The sequence below is a fragment of the Oryctolagus cuniculus genome, chromosome 7 (assembly GCF_051225735.1).
Source record: "Oryctolagus cuniculus isolate XC-2025 breed Fujian yellow rabbit chromosome 7, ASM5122573v1, whole genome shotgun sequence".
Lineage (NCBI taxonomy): Eukaryota > Metazoa > Chordata > Mammalia > Lagomorpha > Leporidae > Oryctolagus > Oryctolagus cuniculus.
This window is the reverse complement of record NC_142873.1, coordinates 135173465-135183466: the sequence shown is the minus strand read 5'-3', so window position 1 is coordinate 135183466 and position 10002 is coordinate 135173465. Positions and strand designations below refer to the sequence as shown.

At 45.7% G+C, this 10002-nt stretch overlaps 1 pseudogene; it reads right to left on the bottom strand.

Moving 5' to 3' along the window:
* Positions 1-2411: 2411 nt before the first annotated feature.
* Positions 2412-3003, bottom strand: LOC127487235 (mannose-P-dolichol utilization defect 1 protein pseudogene; annotated as a pseudogene).
* Positions 3004-10002: the final 6999 nt, after the last annotated feature.

The following is a 10002-nucleotide window of genomic DNA, read 5'->3' as shown; positions in this document are numbered from 1 at the left end:
GCTGTGAGCATCATTGCGTGGCCACCATCCTGCCTGGCGGGCCTCTCACTGTGTCTGGTCTTAGGGAAAGGAGCCCGATGCTCTGTTATTTGTCCCGCAAACATGATTTCGCCGGAAATCCGATTTCCATTTGCTGAGTGCCCCCACGAACAGGCCAGAGATTGCTATGTGGCTGCACGTCACACTGCATTTGGCCAACCTCAGAAAGTGGCCACAGAAGAGGCTCCTTGTTAAATCACCAGGTCTTTTGTCATTATAAGCCATCCAATCAGCACCTCCGGGCTTGTTCTATTCCCTAGTCCTCTCGCTTCCCCATATGGAGCAAAATCCATACAGTCCCTGTGGAAGTGGTCTTGGGTGCAGTTTTAATAGCCTTTCATCACTGACATCCAGGCCCTCTTCTCAATGCACAGGTCTAAGTTAGGACAGAATAAGATATTGCAGCTGAGTCCAGCTCAAGGCACATTTGTTGAGAGCCTACCATGAGCCGGGTTCCATGGAGAGAGCAGGGAGGCCGAGGGTGACTGTTCTTCCCGTGTCGTGCAGAGTCTGGAGCTGTATTCAAGCCGTGTGGAGTGAAGAGCAGCCCCGAGTGCTCTCTGTGCAGGACTCGGAATTAGGGCCATCGCTCTAGCATGTCCACTCAATAAAAACACTTATATTAGGGCTTGTGCTAGGTGCTAGCAAATGAGGGTGAATAAGACAATTCTGGGGCCCAAGGAGCTTACAGTTGGGGGATGGGGAAGGTGAATGGGTTAAGAGAGAGTTATAGCACCGTGTGATGTGTGTGAGAGAGGAAAATGTGGGGTTCTGGGGACCCCTCCTTGCACAGTCTATGAAGCGTGACAAGCACATGAGAGGCTTCTTAGTGTCTGCAATACCTGCAGCTTGAGAAACGGAGAAGAGAGTGCCAAGGGGTACAGGAGTCACACACAGGCTGCACAAGCAGTCACAGAGCTGTGCGGAGGCCTGGCTGGTGCAGGAGCACTGATTACTTGAATGTCTAGGAGGAGGAGAAAGACTATGTTTGGAGAAGAACCAGGGTGAAACTACAAGGAGTTCTTTTTTTTTTTTTAAGATTTATTTACTTACTTGAAAGTCAGAGTTACACACAGAGAGAAGGAGAGACAGAGAGATACAGAGAGAGAGAGAGAGAGAGAGAGAGAGAGGTCTTCCATCCAATGGTTCACTCCCCAAATGGCTGCAATGGCCAGAGCTATGCAGACCCGAAGCCAGGAGCCAGGAGCTTCTTCTGGGTCTCCCACGTGGGGTGCAAGGACTTGGGCCATCTTCTACTGCTTTCTCAGGCCATAGCAGAGAGAAGATCGGAAGTGGAGCAGCCGCAGCTTGAACCAGCACCCATAAGGGATGCGCACACTGCAGGCGGTGGCTTTACCTGCTACACCACAGTGCCGACCCCTATAAGGAATTCTTTAGATTAGCTAAGGGATCCAACCACCATCCTCCAAAGCTGGAATCCAGGAAATCAGGAAGATTTTATAATAATCCTGAAGATAAGTGATAGAGGTGCAAAGAAAGGGAGAAGCCGAGAGAGTAGAGAAGAGGGGGTCCCGAGACATCTTTGGAGATCTGAGCTGTAGGGCTTGAAAGTGCATGGGAGAAGGGAGGGGAAACAGACAAGGGTGAACATCAAAGCTTAAGCCCTGTTTCTGGCTGGAGTGAAGAGTAACTTACAAAGACTTGTAGAACAGAACAGTTAAGGTAATAACAGCAGTAACAATCATATTTTAAAAGAATCGGTAATGCAGAGTTTAAAAATTCCGGAGTAAAGTTAACAATCAAGGATACAGCAATGAGGAAAAAAGATATTGGTGGAGGGAGGAAGAATAGGAAATCCTGGCCGGCGCCGCGACTCACTAGGCTAATCCTCCACCTTGTGGCGCCGGCACACCGGGTTCTAGTCCCGGTCAGGGCACCGGATTCTGTCCCGGTTGCCCCTCTTCCAGGCCAGCTCTCTGCTGTGGCCCGGGAGTGCAGTGGAGGATGGCCCAAGTCCTTGGGCCCTGCACCCCATGGGAGACCAGGATAAGTACCTGGCTCCTGCCATCGGATCAGCGCGGTGCGCCGGCCGCAGCGCGCCAGCCATGGCGGCCATTGGAGGGTGAATCAACGGCAAAAAGGAAGACCTTTCTCTCTGTCTCTCTCTCTCTCACTGTCCACTCTGCCTGTCAAAAAACAAAAACAAAAAAAGGTCAACTTGAAAGACTGTTCTGTCCTCCTCAGAATCCCCAACATCCAGGGCCACGAACACCCGGGCTCAAGAGTCTGCGATTGCAGAGGAGTGGAGAGGAATTAAGGGATTAGAGGTCACCCCAGCACCCCGGCTGGGGCGGGGCGCACCTGGAGGCGGGGCGGATGAATGGAAGCAGGCTGTGCCTCCGACAGCTGGCTCAGCCCTGCCGCTCCTCTTCCTGCTCGTGGGACGCCTTTGCAGTTCAGTAGACAAGGACCCGTGCAGCCATGAGGCCATTGCCGAGGGAGGAGACCACAAACACTCCGGTCATGAGGTCATCTCCAGTTTCCTGAACGGAAGTGAAGATTCGGGGGAGAGGGTCCCCAGACAAACAGGAAGACTGTGACCACTGAGAGCTGGCCCATGGTGGCTTCTCACCATGACAGCAGGCACGCTGGAGGCCCAGGGCACGGCGCTTAGCAGGAGGAGGCCATAGCAGGTGAGGAAAGCCACGCCTTTCACAGTCTGTCCTCTCTCTGTGGCACAGGACCAGGAAGCAGAGGGCGACAGCGGGAAGCGTCAGGACCAGGGCCCCGCCCTCAGAGCCAAATGGGAAGTGGTTGGTGCTGCTGCGGACATGGGCCCAGCCAGTGCCAGGAGGTCCAGCACCACTGACCGGAGACCCAGCCCTTTGCTTTAAACCCCAGGAGCGGCTCTGCGAGAAGTGACCCAGCCATAGTGCCCAGCCCCAGACCTGAGCTGAGGAGAGCTGTGAACAAGTCCCACTGATGGGAAATTGGCTGTAGCATTTCTCAGGTCAAACAGTCAGCTCCAGCAAGGGCGACCCCTGTACCTTGGGCGCCATATTGCCAAAGACACAATTTAAAACAAAAGAGCTGACGTCAAAGCTGAATATATAGAAAGAAAGACTTCTCGAGTTATAAAAAAATAGAAATTTATCAGAGGAGGATTACTGAAATACCTCACCATGTTGTATTTCTGATTATTTATTCTTATATCTCTAATAGATTTTGCTGTATATATTTGGATCCAAAATTCTAGAAATTATATTTTCATCGTAAGGTAAATTAGCTGATAGGGCTGTGTAGGTATTTCATTTGCTCAATTATCTCCTAATTACTTGCTCTGGGTGCTGAAAGAAGAAATTTGGAATCTCCAAATGCATTTGTGGGTTTGGTTCTGTTTCCTTTCCGTTTTGTCATTTTGTTTTGGTTCATACTTTGAAGCTGTATTGTTAGGTACATTTAGGATTGCTATGTCTTCTTGAGTAATTGATCCTTTCACCTTCATGAATATCACTAGTAATATTCTCGGAAATCGACTTCATCTGATATTAATATGGCCATGCTTTCTTTTGTTAAGTGTTTGCCTGACATATCTTTTTGCATTCTTTCAGTTCATTGCCTATGCTAATATTTAAAGTTTTTTTTTTTTGCTTATGTTTAAAGTGGATTTCCTGTGGACATCATGTAGTTGAGTTTTACTTTTTTAACTGCATGACAATCTTTGCCTTTAAATTAGGATATTTAAATTATTCATACTTTAATGTAATTATTCATATGATTCCATTTAAGTCTACAATTTTGCCACTTGTCTTTTTTTTCTTGTTTTAAAGTTCTATTTTTTTAAAGATTTTTTTATTTATTTGAAAGGCAGAGTTACAGAGAGAGAGACAGACAGACAGAGAGCTCTTCAATCCACTGGTTCACTCCCCAGTTGGCCGCATAGGCCAGGGCTGGCCTGGACCGGGCTGAAGCCAGGAGCTAGGAGCTTCCTCCCAGTCTCTCACTTGGGTACAGGAGCCCACACCCTTGGACCATCTTCTTCTGCTTTCCCAGACACATTAACAAGGAACTGTACTGGAAGTGGAGCAGCCGGGACATGAACCATCACTCATATGGGATGTTAGCATTGCAGTTGGTGGCTTGACCTGTTACAGCACAATGCTGCACCCTTGTCACTTATTTTCTATTTGTCCTGTCTGTACTTTGTTCTTTCTATCTTTTTTCCTTACCTCCCTTTGGACTACTATTTTTATTAATTTATTTTAAGAATATTTATTTACTATTTTATTTTATTTTACTTGAATGACAGAGAGATGGAGGAGGGAGATGGAGTCAGAGATATTATATCTGCTGGTTCACCCTCCCAAATGTCTGTAATGCCTATGGCTGGCCCAGACTGAAGCTAGGAGCTGAAAACTCAATCCAGGTCTCCTACAGGGGTGGTAGGAACCCAACTATTTGAGCCATCAGCTGCTACCTTCCTAGGTGCAGGCAGCTAAGATCAGAAGTGGAGCTGAGATTCAAACTCTGGCACTCTCACATGGAACGCTGGCATCCCAAGTGGCATCTTAACTCCTATGCCAAATACCCACCTCAGAACTGGTATTTCTGAATGTCCCGATGGTACTGTTGACTTTCTAGTTGTCACTGTTTTGTAATGGTTTCTCTAAGACTTGTAGGACGCAACAGGGGGAGCAGTTAAGGCACCACTTAGGACACCTGCTTGCTTCTCTCTCTCTTTAGATTTATTTATTAATTTATTTGAAATGCAAAGTTCAGAGAGGCAGAGGCAGAGAGAGAGAGAGAGAGAGAGAGAGGTCTTCCAGCTATCTGCTGTGGCCCAGGAGTGCAGTGGGGGATGGCCCAAGTGCTTGGGCTCCTGCACCCACATGGGAGACCGGGAGGAAGCACCTGGCTCCTGGCTTCGGATCAGTGCAGCTCCAGCTGTAGCAGCCATTTGAGGGGTGAACCAATGGAAGGAAGACCTTTCTCTTTGTTTCTCTCTCTCTCACTGTCTATAACTCTACCTGTCAAATAAATAATAGAGAGAGAGAGAGAGAGGTCTTCCATCCACTGATTCACTCCCAAATGTCTGTAACAGCCAGAGCTGGGCTGATCCAAAGAAAGGCTGATCTGAAGCCGGGAGCCAGGAGCTTCTTCCAGGTCTCCCACGTGGGTGCAGGGGCCCAAGGACTTGGTCCATCTTCTGCTGCTTTCCCAGGCCACAGCAGAGAGCTGGATGGGAAGTGGAGCAGCCAAGACTCGAACCAGTGCGCATATGGGATGCCAGCACTACAGGTGGCGGCTTTACTCGCTATGCCACAGATTCGGCCCCAGCTTCACTCTCAATTTCAACTTTTTGCTAATGCACACCCTAAAAGGTAACCGCTGATGGCTCAAGTAGCTGAGTCCCTGCCACCCATGTAGGAGACCTGGATTGAGTTCCCAGCTCTTGGTTTTAGCCTGGCCTAGTCCCAGCTGTCGCAGGCATTTGGGAAGTGAAACAGCAGATAGAAGATCTATTTCTGTTTCTCTGCTTTTCAAATAATAAATAAATAAGATATGCAACAGTCTGACTCCCTATAATACTATATCACTTCATGTGTGATAGAGATTTTTTATAGCAGTATGTTTTTATTTTCTCTCACTTTTTGCTGTCATTGCAATACATGAAATTTCCATGTATGTTATAACTCCTATAACACATTGTGTTATTTTTCCTTTAAGAAAATAATTATCTTTTAAAGAAATTTAACAGAGATAGAAAAAGTACTTTATCTTTTTAAAAAAGATTTATTGATTTGAGAGGCAGAGTGATGGGGTGGAGGAACAGAGAAAGAGAGATAGAGAGAGAGAGAGATCTTCCATCCACTGGTTTACAGTCCTGGGCCCAGCTGAAGCCAGAAGCCAAGAACTCCATCCAGGTCTCTCACATGGGTGGCAGGGGCCCAAGTACATGGGCCATCTTCTATTGCCTTCCCAAGTGCATCAATACATTCCCATTCATTCACGTTTGGTCTCATTTTACTTTAACCTAAAGAACTTTCTTTAATATTTATGCTGTTAGCAAATTGTTTTTGCTTGTCCAAGAACTCAGTTTCACTTTTATTTTTGAAAGCTGTATTCACTGGATATAAGATTCTAAGCTGAGAACATTGATTGGCAGGTTGGTTGGTTGATCATTTAGAGTTGTCACTCCTTTGTCATATAGAAATTTGTGGATATTCTTTTTAAAATTGTTTTTAAAGATTTATTTATTATTTATTTGAAAGGTGAGCTTCAGAGGGAGACAGGAAGAGGCAGAGAGAGGAGAGAAAGTGTTTCATTTGCTGGTTCACTCCCCAAATGGTCGCAATAGCCAGGGCTGAGTTAGGCCAAAACCAGGAGCCAGGAGCTTCTTCCAGGTCTCCACTGTGGGTGCAGGGGCCCAAACACTCAGGCCATCTTCCGCTGCTTTCCCAGGTTCATTAGAAAAGAGCTGGATCAGAAGAGGAGCAACTGGGACACGATCTGGGGCCCATCTGGGATGCCGACGCTGCAGGCCAGGGCTTAATCCACTATGCCACAGTGCCGGCCCCTGTGGATGCTCTTATGGAAGTTCATTAGTATGAAATGTGCTTTTATAATCTGACTGCTTTTAAGATTTTCTTTTTTTACTGGCCATTAACAATTTGGTTGTGTCTTGGTTTTTTATTATTATTATTATTATTATTATTTAAGACTTACTGAATTTCTTAGATCTATGACCTCATCATATTTGGAAAGTTTTTGATAATTTTTTTTCTGCAAATATTTTCCTGTGTGCCTTCCATCATCTCTGAGTTTCCTGTTACATGAATATTAAATTTTGTGGTGTCTCACCTACCTCTAATCCTCTGTTTAATTTTTTAGCTTTTATTTTTCTATGATTCAGTTCCATTTCTATTGCTATGGCTTCAAGTTCACCAGTGCTTTTCTTTGTAGTGTTTAACATTAACCTCATTCAATGCAGATTTCTTTTTATTTATTTATTTATTTATTATTTATTTGAAAGACAGAGTTACAGAGAGAGATAGAGACAAAGAGAGAGGTCTTCCATCCATTGGTTCACTCCCCAGATGGCTGCAACAGCTGGAGCAATGCCAATCCGAAGCCAGGAGACAGGAGCCAGGAGCCAGGAACTTCTTCCAGGTCTCCTACATGGGTGCAGGGGCCCAAGGACTTGGACCATCTTCCACTGCTATCCCAGGCCATAACAGAGAGCTGGACTGGAAGAGGAGTAGCCAGGACTAGAACAGGTGTCCATATGGGATGCTGGTGCAGCAGGTTTCATTTCAGGTGTATTTTTAATATCTAAGATTTTTTTGGTTCTTTAAAAGAATCTTCCATGTATATTTGAATTTTATTCATGTTTTCCTTTAAATCATTGAGCATAACAATAATAGGTGTTTTGAAGGTTTTGTCTGCCAACTGTGTCATCTCTGTCATTTCTACTTTTGTTTTTATTATGGGTTTTCTCCTGGCTATGGGACACATTATTCTGCTGTTTTGATTATCTAGTAATTTTTTTATTGCATGCTGGACATTGTTTTAGATTATTCTCTCGTAAAGAGAATACAGTTGAGTTTAATTTTAATTCAGTCGAAGTCTTTTTAAGAGAGAAATGTAATAGTTATACACATTGTTGTAACTAGTTATTTTTGTCTTTTCCTTATCATCTTGGTATTATATGTCTTGTTTCTTTTTTTAGCTTATATTATTGGTAGATGGACTCTAGTTTCTTTGAGTTCATATTTCTACTGGAAGATAAAATGTTGATTTTAATTTCACTATCCCAGTGACACTGACATTTTTGAAAAATAGTTCTTAGTTTATTATATTCTCCCAATTTTCAGAATCAAGAGTAGCCTGGAATCTTTCTAGACTTTTTTATTTGAGAAGTTACTTCTTTCTTCCAATTTCACTCACCGTCATTTCTTAAAAGCATAGAATCTTAGAAAAAGATTGTTATAGTATATTCTTGTTTTACAGTATGTAAAATTTTCCCAAGATAAATGTTAGAAATTTAGAGAAAACCCAAACTTTAAGTTTTTATTAATAAATTTATTTTAATTTTATTTAAATGCTAGATAGTCAGATAGATAGATGTATGGAGAAGATCTTCTATCCACTAATTCTTTCTCCAGATTTCCACAACAACCAGTGCTAGGCCAGGCTGAAGCCAGGAGCCCAGAGCTCCAACCGGGTCTTCCACAGGGCTGATAGGGACCCAAGTGCTTGAAGCATCACCTGGTGCCTCCCAGGATGTGCATCTACAGGAAGCTGGACTGGAAGCGGAGGAGCTGGGACTTGGACCAGACACTCCAATATGGGATGCAGGCATTGCAAGCAGCAGCTTAACACTGTACATTTGGTACATACCTGAAGTTTTAACAATTATTTAGAATTATCCTCATGGTTCTGATTGCATTAGTCTCCTCTGGACATTTTCTACCATGACTCCTCCACCCTTGAAACTTTCGTCTCCTTCATGTCTGCCCCTTCTGTGGGACACAGTCAGGTGCCTTAGCTTAGCAAGTGTGGCAGAGATCGTGAGCTGTCTGCTCATCCTCCGCTTCTTCCTTACCAGTAGAGCCCTGACTTTGTTGGGAGAGGATAAACACTGCCATGAAAAAAAAATCAAAACCAAAACCAAGTCAAGCACATTTTCTGTTTTCCTTTGCAGATGGGGTGAGAAGTGAAATAGAAGCACACATTCCAGGCGAGGTTACTAACAGCCTCTTCAAGGAGGCTGACTGCCCGGGAAAGCTCCTTCTTTTTGCTGCATTCCCTTCCTCTTTCTTCTTTCCTAGATGGGTACACAGGGCCGTGGCTCTGGCTGTTGTCCCGTGACCAAGGTGTGATGTTGGGACTAGAAGCCATGAATAGAAGGAAGGAGACTGGGCGCTGGATGACACTGCTGTGCTACTGTCAGTCCCCAACCACTTATTGCTAAATGTCCTGCACAAGAAAGAACAAACCTCCATCTCACTTAGACAACTCCTATTTTGACCCTCTGTTATTAGCATGAAAACACAATTCTGAGTTTTCCAGCAAGGAAGGAGAAGGAGGAGTGCCTCTCTGGGTTGAGAGAGTGTCAAGGTCAACATCAGGAAGGTGCAACAGCAGGTCAAGGTCAAGGCAAAGCACACTGTTGTGTCTGGGACCCACAATAGCTGCAAGACAGAGGTACAGAGGGTGTGGAAAAAAAATAGTGGTAGGAAGGCAGGTCCTAAAAATATTCCCTTCTAAGAAAGTTCAATAAAATCCAAATCAATATTTCTGACATTCAAAGCCCTTTCCCACCTGGTCCTCGCTTTTCCAGACCAATTGGCTACTTCTTGTGGCCTTGGAATCCCAGACACCTGGCATCGCTTACCACGGCCAGGATTCAAGCAGTTTTGTCACCTTTGTGCCTTTATACCTGCTTCCCTTTCCCCACGTCTCTGTGTGACTGATGGGCGCTCAGCCCTGTAGGGGGAGCCCAGAATGGCCCCTGCCCTTGCCTTGCTCTTTCCTGCCCCGCCTCGGACCGCCCCCAGCTGCCAGCAGAGCCCTTGGACTCTACTTGGGGATTTCCTTGTCTCCGCCTGCTCTCAGAGCACAAGCCTCCAAAGGGCAAGGACTCGCCTGTATTTAATTGCTCTGCTCTGTAGCGAGGATAATGCCTCCCGCTTTCCGCGTTCATCCCATGACGGTTGGCTGCACAGCTGTGAATGCCAGGTTCGGGAATTCAGACCTTACCCTGCAAGCCGTGAGAGGCAACAGAAGGAAAAGGCGGTAGCGGAAGGCACGTGGAGTTGCATGTGTGACTTTGGAATGCTGCTCCCATGGCCGGTGGGAAAGAAGGACCGGAAACCGAGGAGAGCCCAGAAGTGGGGCGACTTATCAGGACCCCACGCTCCAGCAGCCCCCAGCGCGGGTCCCTGCCCTGTCCTGAAACGGTTAAGGTGGCCAAGGCACATGCCTTTGCAGAGGAGAAAT